Here is a 21,778-nt window from a genome sequence, read left to right on the forward strand (position 1 = left end):
TGACCTGAATTAATGCCTAATCCATGTAAAATGATAGAGATTTGCTGGAAGGCAGTAAATTTGAGAATTAACAAGCCAGAGGCATGTGGGAGAAGATTCAGCATCAGACAACCGTGGGGAGTGAAGTCCTTCTTCAACGGGTACGTTATTTGAGGTTTGATATTTCTTCCTTTCTCCTCTCCACCCCCACTTCCTTCAAGGAAGAAAAAATTGCAGAAGACTCGAGCATATTGTCTCCCCTTCTCCCCAATAAAGGTAAACTGACAGGGCTTTCAATGAAATGCTCGGCATGATTGGAATTAAATGTCAAATACGATTTTCTGTTGGCAATTCAAAGCGTTGGTGTCAAAACCATAACTGACAGTACGACTGCAGATTAGTATCTGTCTGGAATGGCGGCATCACACTGCGGGGAAGGTTTATGATTTAGTAGATTAACACAACTCTCTTCACGCTACCACTTAAGAGATAATTTGTTCAAGCAGGAGCCGATTAGATTGTGGCTGCCGATGAGCGGGAGACCCCCTCCCCCGAAGCTCTGTCAGGCGTTTGATGACACGCCCTGCCCCCTGTGGGGGTCTGCCATCATTACGGGTGACAGGCAGCAGCGGGGAGTGGGCCACAGTCTGCCAGCAGCCTGGCTGTCAGGAGCCACCAGTGACGTTGGCTGGCCTGGCCACGTCTCGGGGAAAATGGAGTTCCTATTGATCCAACCAATATGAAATGGCCTTCCAGGTTGGAGATTTGATTTATTTAGCTTCTGCTCCTCGCACAGGATGGAGGGAGGAAGGGGGACGTGCTTTCTGGCAAGTCATTGAATCATGCACTCCACCACTAGGTTTCTTCCACCTCTAGGGAACATGTGGAGAGCAGGGCCCAGTGAGGTCAGGAGACTTGCCCAAGATCGTAGAGCTCGGGAAGAGGGAGAGAGGCAGCCCTTATCGCTTGAGACTCACACTATCTTAGGCACTTTTATCTCTAATGTCTTGAATAATACAAAGACTTTGATATTCACAGGCATAGGCCACACAAATGCATTCCAGACATGGGTTAGGGCTGGACCCCTAACTCTCCACTCAGTGTTCTCTGCGACATCTTGTGAAGAAGTATCCCTAGAATAAATATGCCAACCAAAAAGGGGATAAAAGGGCTTTGGAAACAGTGCTTCCGTCTTGCACATGTGGTGTGTCATTTCTGCCCAGTGACAGTCCAAAGGACCCGGATAATAAAATAAATAAAATGGATGCTCTGTGTCTTGACCGGCCGTAAATTGTAACCGGTCCTCTGCAAGCCTGATTTAAGAGTTTCATCTTGCACAGACCATGTTTGCTCTCTCTTTTCTCCCCCCTCTGGTCTCCCCACTCCTGGGGAAGAAGGAGGAACAGTGAAAGCAGTCAGTTCAGAGCAGCATTTATATTATCCAACAATGGCAGGATGTGACAGCAGAGGAGACTCGCAGGATAATGTTGAGACTCTGGTTTTAGAATGTTTACTCTCTTCGGGGTGAACTCTGACATCCAAACGCATTAATGCGCTGCCATTTGCAACTCTCATGCCAATCTCTATCCTTGTAAGTATCAGAATTTTAATGCCTGCGTCCCTGTTTGAGTTATGGTAATTTATTGTAATAGTGTATTTTGACCTTTTCAGTATTTTGTATTTTTATTGGATAGCTGTTTTACCTCTTCCCTGGAGGGTTAGCCAGGCTGAAAATGAGAGAGAATGGTAAGACCAACCAATCAAAATACAGAATATTAAAAAGGTCAACACACAAGAGCAAACTACTAATTTGGCAAACACATAAGCTCAAAGAGAATAAAAGCTCCAAACAGCATGGCGGCCATAGCAAGAGTAAGTGGGCAGAAGAAAGCTATGGGGTCCTCTCAACCTATGGGAAAGCAGTTAGTTCAACCACTGGATGTAAACTCGTCCATCATCCCAACCAACAGACGGTTGAAAGTCAGTGTATACTCCGAAGGGTGTAAACTGTACCGTTTCTGTTTCTACCTAGTCAGTGCAGATGGCAGAGAGAAATGGTGGGGTTGAAAGGTCCGAGCCCAGTGATGCCAGGACACTTTCAAATATAATGTGGACCAACCAAAGGATGCACCAAAGATACCATGTTTGACCCCCTACCTACATGCAGATGAACGTGTCCGGAGTCTGGAAATGGTGTTTATCTATTTCTTTTTTGAAACTCTCCAGGAGGGAAGTCTTCAACCTCCCTCATCGACTCTTCCTAGTTGCACTAAATTAAAGAATAATAATCAGCATATCTGATGATCAAGATGAATAGAATCATTAAAAATTCAAAGCATACTAACTCAAGTGGACTTTCAGGTCTGGTCTGGCAGAGGCCATGGTCATGCAGTAACCAGGAAACACACTGAACAAATTACCAGGGTGTGGCCCCTCACCCACTGAAACTTACACTGTTGTTAGCAAAACAGAGCAGCATACACGGAAGGTGTTCAATATCTCAGGTTGATTGGCATCGGAAAAGGGACAACTTGAAGGGAATCGATGTGAAATAGGGACCAAAATCTCAGGGTAAAGAGGGAAACGCTTTTGACTGCCCTTTCATCTCAAAAAATAAAATGAAAATTTATGAAAAGGTCATTTTGTTTTGTTTTCTATTAAATGAAATGGAGGTTAAAATTCTAATCATATTCTCAAAGTACAAAGGAATAAGGGCTGACTGGGAAGTCGGGGCACAACTTTCTCAGCAAAATTTTATGTTAATATAGATACATCGCCCTTCACAACACCTTGGGAACAATCATGAAAAGCATAACTTTTATGAAATATTCAGAGGGCTATTTTATAAATATTCAGGGCACTAATATAAGTGCCCCCTCTAAATTCTTTTATAGTCCAGGTTTTCTCTGCTTTAACAGCTCAGTCTTTGTTTTCTATGACTCAGTTGGTTGATTTCCTATTATTAAGTTATAACCTGTGAGGTCCTTGTTTGTTGAGATTTTCAAGCAATACGAACCATTCCACTATATGTATATCACTTCCATCAAGTTCATGAAATCCTGTGTTGTTTACAAAATTTGCAATTTCCACTTGCTTTTGATTTACACTGTGCTGCCAAAACATCTGAAAATCAACTGCAAAACTGGCCAAACATTGATGTCATACAGGTTTGTGTTAAACAGAGTTATGTTTGAGTTGGGTCTAAGTTTTAGTCTGCCAGTGAATATTTGATGGCTGTTAATTCCCTATGTGAATTTTTAACTATAGGTACTCTAACAATGAAAACTCAAGTACATGGAGCCCAGGCTTAGCGAAGTGCAAACCAGAATATTTTCTATTTAAAACACTCCATAACAGACATGAAAAAAGGGATTGCTGAAATATATCCAACTATTAACACCTATTAACACTTTGTAGTCTGACTCTTAGGAATGGCAAGCCAAGCAGGTTACATCGTAGGAAAAGAATTTGGGGTTAGAAACACTATGTAGATTTACAATGGCTGTTCTTTAAGTATATTTAATATGTCCCCTGCTCAGATTACACTGTTAAATTAAAAAACACTCTTTAAAAAAACACATGTAGCACATGATCCCTGTTTTTAGAAAAACTATCCTTTCTTAAACATTTACTGGGTACCACAAACTGTACTTTGCACTCGATATGCCTTATATTATTTAATTCTTATAACAGCCCAGCAGAAAGGCATCAATACCTACAAGTTATAGGTAATGAAATAAGACCCAGAAGTCAAGCAACTTGCCCGAGATGAAATATGTAATTAGTGGCAGAGGCTCAACCTTGACCCCAGGCTCATGCTTCTACATACTCCATCACAGCACATAGGAAAGGCTTCTAGAAAAATTAAACTACTGGGTAAGATTGTGAATGCCTTTATTCACTTCTTTGTATTTTTCTACATTTTCTAAATTAAAAGTGATTGATTTATACTCAGAGAAAAGAAAACTCATTTTTATTATAAGAAGTTAAAGTTAGAGGAGCACCTGGGTGGCTCAGTCAGTTGAGTGTCTGACTCTTGATTTCAGCTCAGGCCATGATCTCATGGGCCGTGAGATGAAGCCCTGCATCAGACTCAGCATGGAGCCTGTTTAGGATTCTTTCTCTCCCCTGCTCTCTGCCCATTCCCATCCTCATACTCTCTCTCACTCAAAATAAGTATATAAATTAAAAAAAAATAGGTAAAGTTAGAGACTAGAAATCACCATGTTGCCTGTAGCTAAAAGGCAAAGCTTTGTAGAGAGAAAGAGAAGAAAGTCTGGCTCAGTTACAGCTTGAGGGAAGCCTCCCAGCTGGCAAGGCGTCTTCAGATGGAGAATTTGGCACATCCTCTAAGTGCCGCGGACACGGACACTGCCCACTTGACCTACTGAGCTGCTTAAAAGAAATGACTGTGTGTGATGGAAAAGAACATTGACCAGTCAGAGCCAGAGGCAAGGCCATCCCCCACATCCTATAGAGGCCTATATGACTGCCTATCCCCTCATCCCATGGGCCTTACCTGCAGCCCGGTCCTGCCTCTGCTGTGAGGCCGACTCTGTCCCAAGTCAGAGCACTGAGCACCACGGGAGAATTGTTAATGTCTCCAAGACCTCAATTCTCCAAGAATGGGGCCTCGCTTCCCGCAGACCTCGGAGGATGCCTGGGGCTGTTCCACCAGCGTGACCCACCTGGCTCCGCCCCCGCTGCACTCTTGCACAGCCAGCCATACCTTTAGGGACCTCACTGACACCGCCAACCTGGTGCGTGACCCCTCCTTGTTGCCGGCCACCACAGCCTTTTGGCCAAGCTCTGCATTCATGCTCACAGTCTGTTCCCAAGTCCTTAACCCAGGCTTTGCATGGTGGGCTTCAGGGAGCTGAGATTCTGTTCTCTCTGCTGCCAGAGTGGCAGGCGGGCCCTGGACCCTTCCTCTCTGTCTCAAGCAAGTGGAGTGTGCCTGTTCTGCAAATATTAGGGCATGCACAACTGGGGGAGCATTGACTTCAAACCACCCTGATGGGTTTTCTTTGTCCCCACACACCATCCTCTTCCATCCGAGTCCATCTTAAACCTCCTGAGCTCCTGCTTTGTCCCTGGTAATTTAAAAAATGAGTAATGGCATTACCTGTTTACTGTGTATCGGGCACTCTTACAATTGCTCTACACTTATATGGCTATGACATGAATTACAAGTTCTCTGGGCCTCTTTTGTTTCCCCTGAAAAATGGGACAGGGGCAGTTTACCTGAGACCCTCTCCAGTCTTCTTAGGGAGCTCCAGGAACGAGCTCCAGAATTACCGCAGCCTCCTCTCCTTACATGGTTTGAGAGGGTGGCACCTTTCGAGGCAAGGAGATCAGTGTAGAAACACAGAAGAACACTTTCTCTAGGATGAAGTTTTCAAGCCCTTAACCTAAAAAGAAAATTGCTGGAATTTCTAGTAGAAGTGGAATAACAGGAGGAAGACTTGGCATCCAGCTAGAGGAAGCAGGTTCATGGTGAAATGGAATCCAAGAGCTATGGATGGAATTGCGGAAGATGGGCCAGTTGGAAAATCAGGTCCAACAGTATGAAAACAGCTTCCAGAGAACTGCAATCCCAGACCCAGGTCCAGCAACATGGCTGGGCCTCTCCACACGGCGCTAACCAAGAGCTAATATATAGTATTTATTCAAGAAAGATGGTTCCAGAGTAAGGAATGAGATTTAGTTACCGTAACACACATTACTTCTTGGAGCTCCCAGTTCCCCTATGAGAAAAGCCATTTTTCTTTTCCAATATATGTCTGAGTTTTGCAATCTCTAGGGCTATTGTCAATTGGTTTACATTTACTTCAAAAGACAACTCCTCTGCCTTGAGGTTTTCAGTACATGGTGTGCTGGTATCCACTGCTGTGACATTAACACCAGCTACCAAATCATGCACAGGGACGACAAACATGCCCTGTTCTCCTCACCCAGAAGTGGCTCAACGTACCATATCTTGCTTTGCAAATATTGGTAAAAGCTTATCCTCAAAAATAACATGAAAATCAAGAGTCCTCTCTCTGATGATTGGTGGAGTCTTTTCTCTTTTTTCCAGGCTAAATAATCTGTGATTATTACTTCTTTACCTTCACTCTTCGGTGTGATAGATCATCAAATCAACTTTTGCTCTAGGAATTTTTTTTTCAGCTAATTGATACCTCCAGGCTCACAGGTACCAAGCCTGGCACTGAGGGTCTTTTTCTTTATACTAATATAGCATCTTGCTCTAGAGAGAGCTAAGCATTTGCAAATACCAACTCATTATTTATTGCAGGTATTTCACTGAATTCGACCGTTCTAAGTTACAGAAAAAGTAAAATCAATAACTGTTTCTTATGTAATTACTGTCCATGCAGAGCCTATGCATTTCCGTGCATTAGTCATACTTCAATTATGGTCTGAAGTAACTACTGACCAACCAAGGACTAGTAGTATAATTATAAGAGGTTTTAAAAACAGTACATGGAAGAAGACTAATAGATTGAGGGTCAGAAGCCCTGAGGGGCTGTGAGCTGGTACCATGAATCTCCGCTTTCTCATTTGTAAAATGACAAACTTGTAGCTCTTTTAAGTCAGTAAAATCAGGCTGCTATTCTAAGCCACGTGGGCTATCTGCTCCATAAGCAGGCCTACATGAGGAGCAGGGTAGACAGACACACATGTCTTTTCTGCAGAGAGTTGGTTGCTGTGTTTCTCTTGCCCCTTCTAAATCAAGGCCAAGTCCTGTCTTGATTTCTCTAGGAAGACTTTAAAAAATTTTTTTAACATTTATTTATTATCGAGAGACAGAGACAGAGCATAAGCAATGAGCAGGGGAGGGGCAGAGAGAGGGGGAGACACAGAATCTGAAGCAGGCTCCAGGCTCTGAGCTATCAGCACAGAGCCCAAAATGGGGCTTGAACCCACGAACCGTGAGATCATGACCTGAGCCAAAGTTGACACTTAACCGATTGAGCCACCCAGGCGCCCCTTGATTTCTCTAGGAAGACTTATCTGACTCCTCCGGTTCACATTGAACTTGCCCCCAGATGAATGCTGGTCCTATTTTAATATTATACACCAGCAGGGATCATATACTGCTGTGTATTTTTCTTACTGCTCTTTACAGCTTGTCCGACAAACTAAACGGTAAGCACTTAATGGAAGTGCTTATGTTTTCAAACCCTGATCCCCCAAATCAGACCATAAACACAGTAGGCAAGCAATCCTTTGTTACTCTATCTGTTTATGCTACTAGTAATAAATTATGAAAGAGACCCTTTTTGAAAATCTAGGGGCCCAGAACATATAATTATGCCAATAGGCTCTCACTTACAACCACGCAACTTATGTCTAATCCAAGACCTATTTTTAGTCTCATTTCCCCATTCCATTGTCTCCTTTCTGCTCTCTCCCTCCACTTTCTTCTAAGTATTCTGGCATTACTACCATGATGTTCTTCGTTCCTTTGAAATTCCTCCTTAAAACATCTCTGCGTGAAAAAGCAAGGGGCATGTAGTGTTACCAAACTGATACGAAATTTCAGACCAATACTTCCAGCTGTGATGGAAGAGAAAATCATCACACACTGAAAATAGGGGTTGGAGAAAAAGAGCTCTTTCCCCTTCTCATCAAGAAGATGGCAGATCACTGGGTATTCCTGAGGACTATGTCTTACTCCAGACCTAACAGAAAAGCAAAAAGGGACAGAAAGGATGAGGTCTACCTATTTTCTCGGTAAAGAATATCTAGAGAATTCTGCCTCTGGCAATATGGTGTCCAAGATATCTGAAACAGCCACGAAGATAGTCAGATGATGAAAGAATTACAATAAAAGTAAGTGCATTCCTGAGCTCACAAGAAAATAAGGAAAATCCCCAAGGGGCACCTGGGTGGCTCAGTCGGTTAAGCGTCCGACTTTGGCTCAGGTCATGATCCCATGGTTCATGGGTTCAAGCCCCGCGTCGGGCTCTGTGCTGACAGCTCAGAGCCTGGAGCCTGCTTCAGATTCTGTGTCTCCCTCTCTCTCTGACCCTCCCCTGTTCACACTGCTTCTCTCTCTCTCTCAGAAATAAATAAAACATTAAAAAAATTAAAAAAAAAAGAAAATAAGGAAAATCCCCAAGGCCAAAAAAAAAAAAAGAAGAAGTTTTATAACATCAGACTTCCAAGCAAATACCAGAGTTCAGTTGCCTTGGGAAAATGTTCACTCCAAGAATCTAGAATTTTGGAAATGAACCACCACTCCTAAGGGCATAAGAGTAAAGTCAGTGTCCATGCAAAGCAAGGAAGGGGAACCTAAGAACCCTGAATTTACCAGAGTATGCCAAGGGCCACACCCTAAGTGAAAGGGATACAAAGATGTTAACAACACATGTCTCAAGTTTGACTGAATGGATAAACATAGTTCTCTAGAACACATGGAATATTTACAACAAAACAAATAAGTATGAGCCCACAGACAACCCTCAAAATATTTTCAAGAATTGGGTATCCTGCATGCCATATTTCCATACTATATTCTTTTGCTACAGTACAATTGAGATGGAAATCAATTTTTAAATTAACTTAAAATAATGATAAATGGGGAAATTTAAAAACATGTTTCTCCATAACTCATGAATCAATATAGAAATCATAATAGAAATGTTTAAATATTTAGAATTAAATAGAATGAAAACACCATATATCAAAACTGGTGGCATACAGATAAAGGAGTAGGTAGAAAGAAATCTATACTCAAATTCTGACATTAAAAAGGCAAGGCTAGGGGCGCCTGGGTGGCTTAGTCGGTTAAGCGTCCGACTTTCGCTTAGGTCATGATCTCGCGGTTCGTGGGTTCGGGCCCCGCGTCGGGCTCTGTGCTGACTGCCAGCTCAGAACCTGGAGCCTGTTTCAGTCTGTGACTCCCTCTCTCTCTGACCCTCCCCTGCTCACGCTGTCTCTCTCTCTCTCTCCTAGAAATAAATAAAACATTAAAAAAAAATTTAAAAAAAAGGCAAGACTAAAAATTAGTTAAGTTAAACATCTAACTTAAGAACTTGGGTGGAGTAGGGGGTTGGTAGGCAAGAATATACATCTAAATAAATAAAGAAGAAAGGGATGACAAATAGAAAGGAAGAAAGGACAGGCACTAATGCAACAGAAAAACAAAGATAAATAGAAGGAATGAACAAATCCAAGAGTTGATTATTTGAAAAGATCAATAAAAGGGCACCTGGGTAGCTCAGTAGGTTAAGCATCCAACCTTGGCTCAAGTCATGATCTCACAGTCCATGAGTCCAAATGTAATGTCAGGCTCTGTGCTGACAGCTCAGAACCTGGAGTCTGCCTCGGATTCTGTGTCTCCCTCTCTCTCTGCCCCTCCCCCACTTGTGCTCTGTCTCTCAAAAATAAATAAATAAGTAAATAAATAAATAAATGTTTTTAAAAGTTTAAAAAAGAAAAGATCAATAAAATACACAAATTTCTAATGAGGTAGAAAGAGAGACATCACAAAGAAATGATAGAAGAAATTTTTTTAAATGATATAACTAGATAGAACAGAAGTTAAAAAGGATAATACAAGCATATTATGGAAAAATAAATTGGGTTAAATTAGGATTATTCCAGAAAGGCAAAACTAATTCAATATATAAAAACCCAGTTATGTTCATCTTCCTTCCTTCATTCATTCAGACCAATTTAGAGCAATTAAAGTCTCACTGTAACGTCACATAGTTATCTTTTCTTTCCTTTCCTTCTGGGTCCACTCAACCCCAGCCAAAGGAAGTGCATTTGGGGCCTGGTTTCTTTTTCACAGACTGAGAAATTTCCCACGGGAACATTAAACACCTTCACAATGTGATTATCCCAATCTCTTGAATGTCTGATTTTTCCAGAATCTCAGGGAATCACAAGGAAACAAATATAATAGCATGGGGCCCGTTTCCAGAAGATTGAGAAAAATCACTTAATCTCCAAACCAAATACAACCATTAGAGCAATTTACAGTCTTCACATCAATTCCCAAGAAGATGTAATGTTTCCTAAACCCAACATCTCATCAAATCTAGATCCATGCTGCTATCACCAATCATTAGGAAGGAGCTCATATTAGCTTGATAAAAACAACAACAACACACACACACACACACACAAAAGTACCCAGGAAAATGTAAAGGAGGAGCCAAAAATTCCCATGGGGTTCAGCTGTGATGAAAACATGTCAGGTAACCTTGCCAGGTGTCCAAAGTCCACCCCCTCCAAAGTTAATGCTCATTGGAAGGAAGAATCTCATCCAGACACCAAGTTTGCCATATCCTGAGAAAATTCCTCTTGGAAAGTGAATAAAGGACCAGTCTACCACCCAGGAAAACTTATTTCCCCCAACAATTTGTGCAGGATTCCTTCCTTTCCCTCCCCAACACTGCATACGTGGTGCCATGAATTTCCCTGAATGGGGCCCTACAGCAGTTAACTTCCGTCAGAATCTGTGGTCTGGGAGCTTCCCCTAATCCCAAGGGCATGCTGTACCCTTCTCTCTGTACTTCTCTAAAACTGAAGGCTCTCAAGGCTTGCATGCTTACTTGTACAGCATTTCAATTTCTGTGGCAGCTGCCCCTTCCTTCCATTCTGGGACACCTCAGCTTGGTCCCTTAATGTCGTCCTCCAAGCAGAACATCCCGCTTAGTTTCCATATCTGTCCCAGCTGGAGTCACCCACTTGAAAACTTTCTCTTTTTAAAAATGTGTTTGTTTAAATTCAAGTTACTTAACATACAATGTATTACTGGTTTCAGGAGTAGAACCCAGTGATTCACCACTTTCCATATGACACTGCTCATCCCAGCACGTGTCCTCCTTAATGCCCCTCACCCATTTAGCCCATCCCCCACACACACCTCCCCTCCAGCCACCCTCAGTTTGTTTTCTGTATTTAAGAGTCTTATGGTTTGCCTCCTTCTCTACTTTTATCTCATTTTTCCTTCCCTTCCCCATGTTCATCTGTTAAGTTTCTCAAATTCCACATATGAGTAAAGTCATATGATATCTGTCATTGTTCACTTTGCATAAGACCCCCTAGCTCCATCCACATTGCTGCAAATGGCAAGATTTCATTCTTTTGATTGCCAAGTAATATTCCACATATAAATCACATATATATAAATCACACATACACACACGCACATATATATCACGTGTGTGTGTGTGTGTGTGTGTGTGTGTATCACATCTTCCTTATCTATTCATCAGTTGATGGTTTGGGCCCTTTCCATACTTTGGCTACTGTTGATAGTGCTGCTATAAACATTGGGGTGCATGTGCCCTTTCTAATCTGCATTTTTGTATCCTTTGGATAAATACCTAGTAGTGCATTCCCAGGTTGTAGGGTAGTTCTATTTTTAATTTTTTGAGGAACCTCCGTATTGTTTTCCAGAGTGGGTGTGCCAGTTTGCATTACCCACCGGCAGTGTGAAAGTGTTCCCCTTTCCGTGCTTTCTGGATATCAGCTGCCTCTGGGGAATTTCCCAAACCTGCTCTCAGTAATATCATAAGGTCCCAACTCCCGTAACTCTTGTCTTCTTTCAACATTTGAATTCCCCAAGTCTTAACAGCTCAAACCCTACGTTCCCAGAACACGGATTCAGATGAATTTTTAAACCTTTGACCTGCCCTAAGATGAGCATCTGGTTCTTTCCCTATCCCTCCTGACCTAAGACATTTTTGACCCCTCATCACCTTCCTCACCTCCCGTTCCTCTTCCCAGAGATCCCTCCAGGGCCAGGAGATTGAAAACTATTTTAAGTTGATCCCATTTCTCCCTGAGCTACCTCCTGAGATCTGAACATTTTCTGTTCACACACCAGTTTCCAAATAATCCCACTCACTTATCTCCTTCTCCACCTTCAATGAGCAAACTTGATTCCCAGCAGCAGGAAATTGCTTTATTGTTGCTTGTTTGCTTCCTTCTTAACCACTCACTTTTGGATAATTCCATTAAGTTGCTCCCCTGACTCAATCTAAAAAGATTACACGGCACCTGCATACAGAGCGCTCGTCCCCATTTGACTTGATCTGTTCCCGGATAAACCCCACCAATTCCCGCTGCTTGACCCCATCCACTGTGTATTTCTAGGAACGTCATCTCTAAATGGGGAAAAAAAATAAAAAACAAAAACAAAGACAAAACTAAACAAAAACAAGACAATAATGTGAAATTGGAATCTGTTAATACTAAATCATGCCACAGTCCAAATACTCTAGGCATTTTACACCAGAAGTCTGCTGATTTTAAAGTGAGCTTTTTCAAGAATCCAGAAGTTTCCATCCCCGCCAAGCCCAGATTCCTACTAATCAAAATCAAGGCACAAACTCTCTCTTCGAGTTTTGCTAATGAAAACCAGAGCTCCTCTTAACAATGCAAGTCTCTTCAAGAAGCTAAACCAAAACCCCCAACTTCTGTGCATACACTCCCCTCTGTCTGCCGAAGAACAAATGTTGGCTAATGTCAAGGGCAAATGGACCAGATCTGGAGCCCTTGGCCAACACTAACCATGGCTGCCTTCAACCCCAGCCCTGCTGTATTCCCAAGGGAGTCCAGGGCTGAGGATTTGGCTTCAAATCCCTATTTTGTCAAAGGCCTAGTGATGTAGGCTGAGCCCCACATGGGATTCAAAAGGTCCCCTGGTCTCTCTATCTTAAGACATCCCTTGGAGTCCCTGAGAAGTGTGTTCTGTGTCCCCTTCACAGACATGGAACATGGAACAGACCAGGGAGGGGCCCCACTTGGCTTTTATTTATTTTTTTGAAAGAGAGAGAGAACACATACATGAGTGGGATAGAGGGGCAGAGAGAGAGACAGAGAGACAGATAGACATAGAGAGAGACAGAGAGCAGCCTCCATGTTCATTGCAGAGCCCTACTTGGGGTCTATTCCGCGATCCTGGGATCATCACCTGAGCTGAAATCAAGAGTCAGACGCTCTACCAACTGAGCCACCCACGTGCACCTCCCCCCACTGAAGTTGGCTTTTTTATGGGCAGAGGTGCTTCTCAGCCTGGCTCTCCCAGACCCCGTCTTATACCATCCCCTTCACGTTCACGTGGAAGAGAGGAGAGCCACCTCAAAACCAACAGAGGGAGAAGGAGAACTTGAATCCTTTTCTCCTCTCCCGCTGTGTGTACTGGGGGTCCCCAATATGTCTTTGACCCACAGCAGACCCAATCCTGCCTCAAGTCCGAGATCGCTCCGGAGGCGATTCGTGTAGCCAACCCACACGGTCCTCACTTTAAGCAACAAACAGCAAAAATAATGGGATAAAACCTCTGACAGTCTTCCCCTCTCAGGAGTTCAAAGGAAATAGAGATGAGATTACGGCCACTAGAATCTGTCCAGCTGATTATTGGTGCCAGTGGTGACAGCCTGCTGTTTACTGATTCATGGAGTGATAAGTAGCAAATGGAGAGAGTTTGCAGAGAGCAGAAAGCTCTCTGTATTCCTGAAGCTCTGTTCTCCCGATGCAGCTACTTGAATCAAGCCATATGCACTGTGGGCTGACTTTGATTCTCAGTAACAACTGTGTAAAAGCGGACAGAGGCAAGGCTTACAGATTTGTTGACTCGTGTTGTTCTTGGGGAAGCAGGAGGAGTTAAGGGTTCTGTTTCCAGCACTTCCCATGGGAGGCTGTTTCCAAAGGAACACAAATCATTCACTGAAGGCAGGATATGTTAGTAGTAGTTTTGGGTTAGCAGCAACATATGCCAGGGCCTTCCAAGAGGTGTGGGTTTAAACAGAAGGAATCTTTTTTTTTTTTTTAACTCATATTCGCCAAAAAAGAACTCTTCCTCCTGGCTTATAAGAACTAGCAGTCCTCAGATGTAATTAGAACATATTCTGAAAGATTTATAAATGTCCCATGAGCACAGGAGGAATTTCTAACAGAGAAATCCCAGAATAGGACCCTGACATTGATAAGATAAGCAGGGCTGGCAACTTGGGCTCTGGTGATGGTGTTTCCCTTCACAGGCTCGTATATTCAGACATTCGTTCAACAGGTTCTAGGTGCCAGGGCTGCCCCAGGTTCTAAGGACGGGGTGAGGGAAAGTCCTTCCTCAGAGCACACGGTGCTTCTGCGGATAGGACTGGCCTTGTGGGGGCCTTTGGGGGCACAAACCACGCCCCTCCCCATTCTAACTCTTCAGTCAGGAAAGAAAAAAAATATCCATTCTTCTTGTTGTCAAGAGTTCATTGGTTCCTATTCTAGATGCACCCAAAACTAAGGGTCATCACATTTCAAATCAGTAGAGAACCCTTGGTTCAACTATTGCCCTGCTGGTCGAGTTTCCTCGGCAACAGCCCCAGCAAGGCAGCAGCAGCCTGTGCTTAATTAAATACCCTCAGTGACAGGGAGCTTGCCACCTTATAAGAAGCTCTTCTCAAGTGACCTGTGGCTCTCAGGACTCTGGTGTTAAGCTCAGTGTGGCCTTCTTTGGTGCTTTTAATCACTGGGTTCTACCTTTGGAGCCATGCAGACCAAGACCAATCCTTCTTCCCCAAGACATGGGACACGTGTCAGGAGCCCTCCCTCCCGGCCAAGGACCAGCCGCCCTTTGATCTGCTCACCACACAACAAGTGCCAACTACTGAGGCTTACTGCACGCTATTGCAGTTGCCAGATACGTTGCCTCTGTTTTCTCATTTAACCGTCATATCCAGCCTATGAGGGTTCTATACCCATTTTACAGATGGGAAAACTGAGGCTCCGAGAGGTTAAGTAGTTTGCCCAAAATTACTCAGCTAGTACGGCAGAGTATGGACTCGAAGCCATGGCTTTCTGACTCCAAAATTCACCTCGAGTGCTCTCCATCCTGGTTGTTCTTTTATCCTGAAGCTTCGGTTTGTCCATCCAATTTGTAGGTCTGGCCGTAAGTCTCCGGAGTTCCCTCTCCCTCTAAAAGCACACCCACACTTGCCCTCACAGAGTTAAGTTATCAGTAGGTAATGGACCAGCAGAATTATAAAATGGATATTTACAGTAACCCACCTGTGTCCTACGGAAGTAGAACAAGGACCTTCACTTGACCTACTCAACCCCCTTTGATTCCGCCCAACAAAAGTTGGGATGCTCCCAGCATACGGCACGGAACTAAGCACAAAGAATACAAAGATGATTGCAAAAGTGGCCATCCCCTCAAGGGAGACAAGAAGGTGAATGAGTAATCATGAGGCATGAGAGTCATTGTATGAATAGCTATAGGATCCCGGTAGAGGGAAGAGTAAGTCCTGGTAGGTGCCCGAATATGGGAGTGAAAGTTAGGGAAGACTTTACAGATGAGGGGACCATTCTCTGTTCAGTTGCTCTCGAGGAACAACGCTTTTTACAAAGAGGTTGAGGGTTGAGAGGACAGGAGTCTGGGCTCATTCCAGAATCATCAAAGCCATTATCACAAAGTGGCCTGGTGCCATCAAGGGACATAAAATTTTCTAGTAAGACCAATATATCAAATATACCAGGGGGGAGGTGGGATAGGAAATGAGCTGTTGGGACAGGATAGATATACTAAGCCTTAGCATTTAGACTGGGCAGAGAGTCACCAAGAATACTTCTGGGGCGCCTGGGTGGCTCAGTCGGTTAAGCATCTGACTTCGGCTCAGGTCATGATCTCATGAGTTTGTGAGTTCAAGCTCCCCATTGGGCTCTGTGCTGACAGCTAGCTCAGAGCCTGGAGCCTGCTTCAGATTCTGTGTCTCCCCCTCTCTCTGTTCCTCCCCCTCCCCCTGTCATGCTCTAGCTCTCTATCTCAAAATAATAAATACACATTTTGAAACACTTTTAAAAAAAGGATATTTCTATGTTAGAAGCCAATCTATGTCTGACAAAGACATCTCTGATGACTTTGCTGTGAATTCTAGAACCCCTGGGCTTGCAATAATGGCAGCTAAGATCACACTTACTCTTTTTCAGCCATAGTTTACTCTCAGCTAACACTCCTTTCACATATGGTGCTGTCAGACTCTGTCTTTCCAGCCGTGAGCAGTTGAACCTGTGCTTGGGATCTTATACTTATCTAATGCATCGATTTTGTCTAAATGCAGCCCCCTCACCCTCTTGTTTGCACCCTTCAGGACATTGATTTTTATCTCCATCATGCTTATGAGGCTGCCAGCTTCAAGCTGTACATTAATTTAATAAAGCTCTTTCCAAATATTCATGCAAATCACAGATTAAAAGGAAAAAAATCATAAGGCAAGGGCAAAGCTCCAAAGCATGTCACTAGACTCTTCCCACTGGATTAACATTTACTTTTAAATCAGTCCCTTTAAAAATAAAAGCTCTTTAATCAGTAGCTATTCCACTCACTCGTCCTTTCTCTTGCCAAATGGCATGCTGACTGTCAGCATTCTGGGCGAAGTTAATCGCGCAGAACTTGCTCGTGGTGAGCCCATGCTGGCTGTTAGGTCTGTGGTTTCCTTTTCTAGGTGCTCACAACACCAGCCCTTTAATCTTCCACTAGGCTTTCTTGAGGCCTCTTCAGTTGCAGACCCCATCTTCTTCCTTGGTTTGAAATCTGAACTCCATTTGCTTGTTTCCAATTTTCCAAACCACGTATGTTCTCCATGGTTCACAAAGACCACCCAGAGCCGTTTGGGTGATCTAATTTGACAAGTTTCTTTCAGTAACATGGGCTATAATTTTCCAGCCTAGAATGCCGCAAGTGTCTGTGTCGTCATCTCAAAAATAGAGACTATAATAGCAGCGCCCTATACGGTGGTTTGCTAATTAAATGGCATCATGCACTTAAAGGGCCGCTGTCCAGCACGCAGGAAACATTCCCCCCAAATTTGTAACAAGCTACTGCATCGTTCCTTCCTAACAGCACCTCCAGTTCGATTGGCCTAAAAACCCACCTCTTCCAAAATCTGCATTTGCTCCTAAATTTCCTAATTCTTTACATGATGTCACTATTCTTACAGTCACTGAAACCTGACACTCAAAAACGTCTTTGATCATCAATGTTAAGTCTGGTAGATTCCATCCCTGCAATGCCGCAGACACCAGCCCCGTATTTCCGTCCCATAGTCACTGTTATGGACCGAATGTTTGTGTCGCCTCAAAGTACATATGCTGAAGCCATAGTCCCCAATGTGACTTATTTGGAGATAGGTCCTGTGAGATGATAAAGGAATGATGAGGTCATTAAGGTGGGGCCCTAATCCTATGGGGCTGTTGTTTGTATGAAGAGGAAGAGACACCAGAGATCTCTCTCTCCACCATGTCAAGGCACAGTGAGAAAACGGACACCTACAAGGCAGAAGACAGTCTTCACCGACAATTAAATTGGCCAACACCCTTGGCCAGTCTGAGACTTGTCAGCCCCCGAACTGGGAGGACTAACTGTTTATTGTTCAAGCCACTCTGGCTGTGGTTTTGTTATAGCATCCCACGCATACTAAGACAGCCACCAGCTTACTCCAGGCCTTCTCTACCCCTTACCTGGTCTGCACTCATAGCCTTCTGACTCTGGCCCCACCTCCTACCTTTCTCCATTCCAACTCATCCATTCCACTACTGCCAGCTTACGCTGCCTGAATTCTGCCCCGACATGACCAGCAACTTCTTACTGTTTACCACACTGAGCATAAAGTCACCAGTACTTTCAAGGCATCCCAGATAAGCTTCATACATAAACGCTCTTTATGATCCTAATCTAACCCTGCAAACTCCTGTTCCTTATTCCTGATATTCTCTCAGCTCCGGCCAAACAAAACTTCTCATCATCTCTAAGAACATCTTCGATCATTTGCATTTTTCGATTGATCTCTGCCCTCAAACAGAAAGACTGACTGACTTAATGGTGACATAAACTAGTAAGAGTTTATTAGTCTCATGTAGTAAGTCCAGAGATGGGAAGTTGCTTCTCTTGGTTTCAAGGCTCAATAATGCCACCAGAGACCAGGAATTCTTTTCCCTTGCCTGACCTCAAGAGGAAAATATGGCTGCCATGGCTCCAGACACCCAATCTGTGTTCAATGCATGAATACAGGAGAAGGAGAAGAGAAGGGGCCAGGCAATCAGGTCAGTCCCATTTACTAGACAAGGTCAAAACATTCTCAGAGTCCCCATAGATTCTCACATCAACTCACTGGCCAGAGCACTATCACATGGTTGCCCTTACCTGCCAGAGAACCTGGAAAAGTGAAAATTTCATCTGAGCAAGGTATGCATGACAATGCCCACAGCAATCCTAGGACACTGTTAGCAAAAACTAGAAGGCAGTCGATAACTGAGTGGATGACTAGTCTAGTCACAGTACCTGGCACTCATGTGAGAGGTGGCAAAATGCTTGTCTTTATTTCTCTTTATATCTACCAAAATTTCCTGTGCATGCTTTGTGTTCGATAGACTGGTTGTATTACTAGTTCACGATTGCCTACAAATGGTTCTACATTCAGTAAGTACCCGTTGGTCTCTGTGAGGTATATTGGAAGAAAACAAGAGTAAAAGAAATTATATTTGTCCTCAAGGCAGACAAAGTATCTGCTTGGTGAAAATCCCCCAAAACACAGTCGTTCGGGGGGTCGATTTCACATCCCTAGCACTGACACTCACCTCTGCTCAGTGACACCTTTCTCCATGGGATAGTACGCATAATAAGCCTCAACAGGAGCTTGGCCAGACTGCTCTGACGGCTGCATTTTTCTGGCTTGACTGGACAAGATTTTCCTACAGATGAGTTGAGAAAACTTTGTTATGAAGCAATCTCATGAAACATTGTTGCAAAAAGAACATTAAAAGGGAGGAGGCAGCCATCAGATATGATGCTACAGAATAATGATATATAAGCAAATATTTGAGTGAACCTAGATTATCAAGGAGTGCACAGTGTACGTATCTATAATCACTGATAAGATACATTATGTGCAGGAGTGTTTATATATAGATAGTGATGGGTCTGAAATAGAAAGAAGGTTACAAATAAAACCTTTAAAGAGGGTTTAAAATTTTTTTAATGTTTATTCATTTTTGAAAGAGACAGAGAGACAGAGTGTGAGCAGGGGAAAGGCAGAGAGAGAGGGAGACACGAATCCGAAGCAGGCTCCAGGCTCTGAGCTGTCAGCACAGAGCCCAATGTGGGGCTTGAACTCACAAACTCATGAGATCATGACCTGAGCCAAAGTCAGACACTTAACTGACTGAGTCACCCAGGCGCCCCAACAAAAAGAGGTCTCAAAAAAATATTTACCCAAATCTTCATAGTGGTCACCTCTGGGAACAACCTTATCATTGGCTTTCTGGTTTTGCTTGTCACTATTTCCCAGATTTTCTCAAATGAATCTGCTTTGCTTTTATAATAAAAAGGGGTTGTTTTTGTTTTTCGTAACTTTTGGGAGTTTTAGAAGGCCAAGCAGCCTTCAGATGCTTCAAGTAGTGATCTGAATTTGATTCGATGAGACAAGGGCTAGTGAACTTAAGTGGCCACACATTTGAGAGAGCCTCTCTTTATGACCTCAAACCACTTGCAGTGCAAGAATGAGTCACGAATTTTTATTTGCAGCTTTAGAAACACAAGGAGCAAAATATAAAGACAGTGTGGCCCTGGAAGGAGGTGGTGCACAATGGAAACTAATTTTCCATGGAGCTTGCTTAGGCATTTCATATCTTCAGAGATTCCCATTCACTGCAAAGTGTGACCCCAAAACAATGAAACCATCAGCAGGGAGGAAAGATCTTCAATGCTGTGAATACTGCCACCTGTACTTTGAGCCTCCTTGAATAAATAAACACTGGAAAGCTCATTGCTCCTCTCCTTTTGTTTTAGTAATGGAAAAGCTTTACACAGGATGGACTCACATCAATTTGATGACAATGACCATGACATTCAAGTGATGCCTATTTTACATGCAGTGCTGAGCTGAGTGTCTGCTTTATCTGACTATTCACATGACAAAGCAGCTGCTTATCAGTTACAACTGGAGCAGAAAAGGCTGGGAAGTCCTAGACAGCCTGAGCTCATGGCTCCATTGCTGCTGGATGTGATGTCGCCCCCAAAATTAACCTCTGGAAATCTCAGCAAAATCACGTCCAGCCCTCTGGAAGGCTCTGGTTTGGACAAGTTACTCTTTCCATTTATGAGGTGCCGTAATTAAGACTTACATGGTATGTTACAATAAAATAAAACACTGTTGCTTTTTTATACTAAAAAAAAAAAAAAGGATATGGTGGAGGGTTTAAAACAATACTTCTGACCTGGAACGTACTGTGAGGGAGCCCAAGTGGTAAGAAAAAAAAAACCTTGAGCTTATGAAATACAACTGATCATCTCAGTTTCTGGATGCCTTAGATGTGTGCTGATTTTCTGGATTTTCTTCTAGGCTGTCCTGCCTGGATCCTAAGACGGGGAAGGAGGCAGGTTTTTACGATAGAGGCTCAGTCCATAAATAAATTCAGTGCATCGGGCTGTACATCTCTGGAAAGTGAACTTTCCAGGAGAACGAGACTAACGCTATGGAAAGGTCAACTACTCAAAGATTGTTGTCAATGCAGCACTTACTGGCCCCTGTGAAGGTCTCTCCAGTTAAGCATCACTTGAGAAAAGCATTTCCCAGAATCCCCTTCCCCAGATGGTGCTGAGTTAGAGTTTCCCAAGGAAGGACAATCATTTGAAGAGAGATTTGGAAGCCCATTATTTTCTGAGAGCAGATTAAGCGGGACACAAGGTCAAACAGGAGATTCATGGAAGTTTCCCAGAGGGCTCTTTTGAACCCCCCATTTTGATGCACCGGGCTAAAACCATAGACTGTGGATTACCACAAACTTCAGTTCCCTATGTCTTCCAATATCTAAATAAATCTCTAAATCCTACATTACAATTATTTGTACCCAGAGCTCAGAGGGCTTTTTAGGCAGTGAAGCTACTCTGTATGATCCTATAGTGGTAGGTACACATTACTGTATGTTTGCCAAAACCTATAGATTGTACAAGACCAAGAGCGAACCCTAATATAAACTGCAGACTTTGGGTGACAATGATGTATCAATGTAGGTTCACCAACTGTAACAAAAGTACCACTCTGGTGCGGGGTAAGGTAGGGGGCGGGGGACAGGGAATATGTGTACTTTCTGTTCAATTTTGCTTTGAACCAAAAATCATTCTTTAAAAAAGTGTCTATTTTTAAAAATAGACAGGATGCACGGAATAGCTTCTGTTTTCCTCACCAAATCTGATGAACCCACGGATTTGCTCACTGAGGTATATGGAAATTTTAGAAAGAGTCATTTGAAGACCATAACACAGGTGGAAACCAGACTGTGGATTCAAATGTGGGGTACAAATCAGAATGGTTACTATACCCCCTCTAAATTTATAAAATTGCATTTTTTTACTGTTTTCACAGTTCTGATATTTTTTCCCCTTTACTGTGTCATGTTACGCTAGGCTACGTGATGGTGCTGTGTTTTATGTCATTTTCAGAATTCAGGTAGATCTCTCTCTCCATTTCTTCCACATTCAAACCTTACTGAGTGTGTACAAAAGGGCTCAACACAGGTCCTGGCTCACAGAAGCTCAATGAGCGTTCACTTCCTGTGTTATTAAGCATCTATCCAGTACCTGTGCTAAGGGATTGTCTCTGCCTTCGAAGAATTTGGAATCTTTTTAAGAAAACAGTATATAGAGAAAAGATGAATAATGGAAATTCTAATAGTTGAATGTAGCAGTTTAAGAAAGATACCAAGGTAACACCTGGTTATAACGGCTAAAGAGTGGATTCTGGTAAAAGCAACAGAGTTAAGAGGTGGCACTGACATTTCTGAA

General features: G+C 43.1%; 1 long non-coding RNA gene across 1 annotated transcript in view; it reads right to left on the reverse strand.

Annotated features, from left to right (window-relative positions):
- Window positions 1-18,681, reverse strand: part of LOC144242914 (uncharacterized) — a 36,169-nt gene extending 17,488 nt beyond the window's left edge. Inside the window, exon 1 of the long non-coding RNA XR_013338489.1 lies at window positions 18,574-18,681. This is a non-coding gene — a long non-coding RNA (uncharacterized LOC144242914). The remainder of the gene's footprint in view (window positions 1-18,573) is intronic.
- Between the last annotated feature and the right edge of the window lie 3,097 nt (window positions 18,682-21,778).

The sequence above is a fragment of the Crocuta crocuta genome, unplaced genomic scaffold, assembly GCF_008692635.1.
Source record: "Crocuta crocuta isolate KB4526 unplaced genomic scaffold, BGI_CrCroc_1.0 scaffold217, whole genome shotgun sequence".
Lineage (NCBI taxonomy): Eukaryota > Metazoa > Chordata > Mammalia > Carnivora > Hyaenidae > Crocuta > Crocuta crocuta.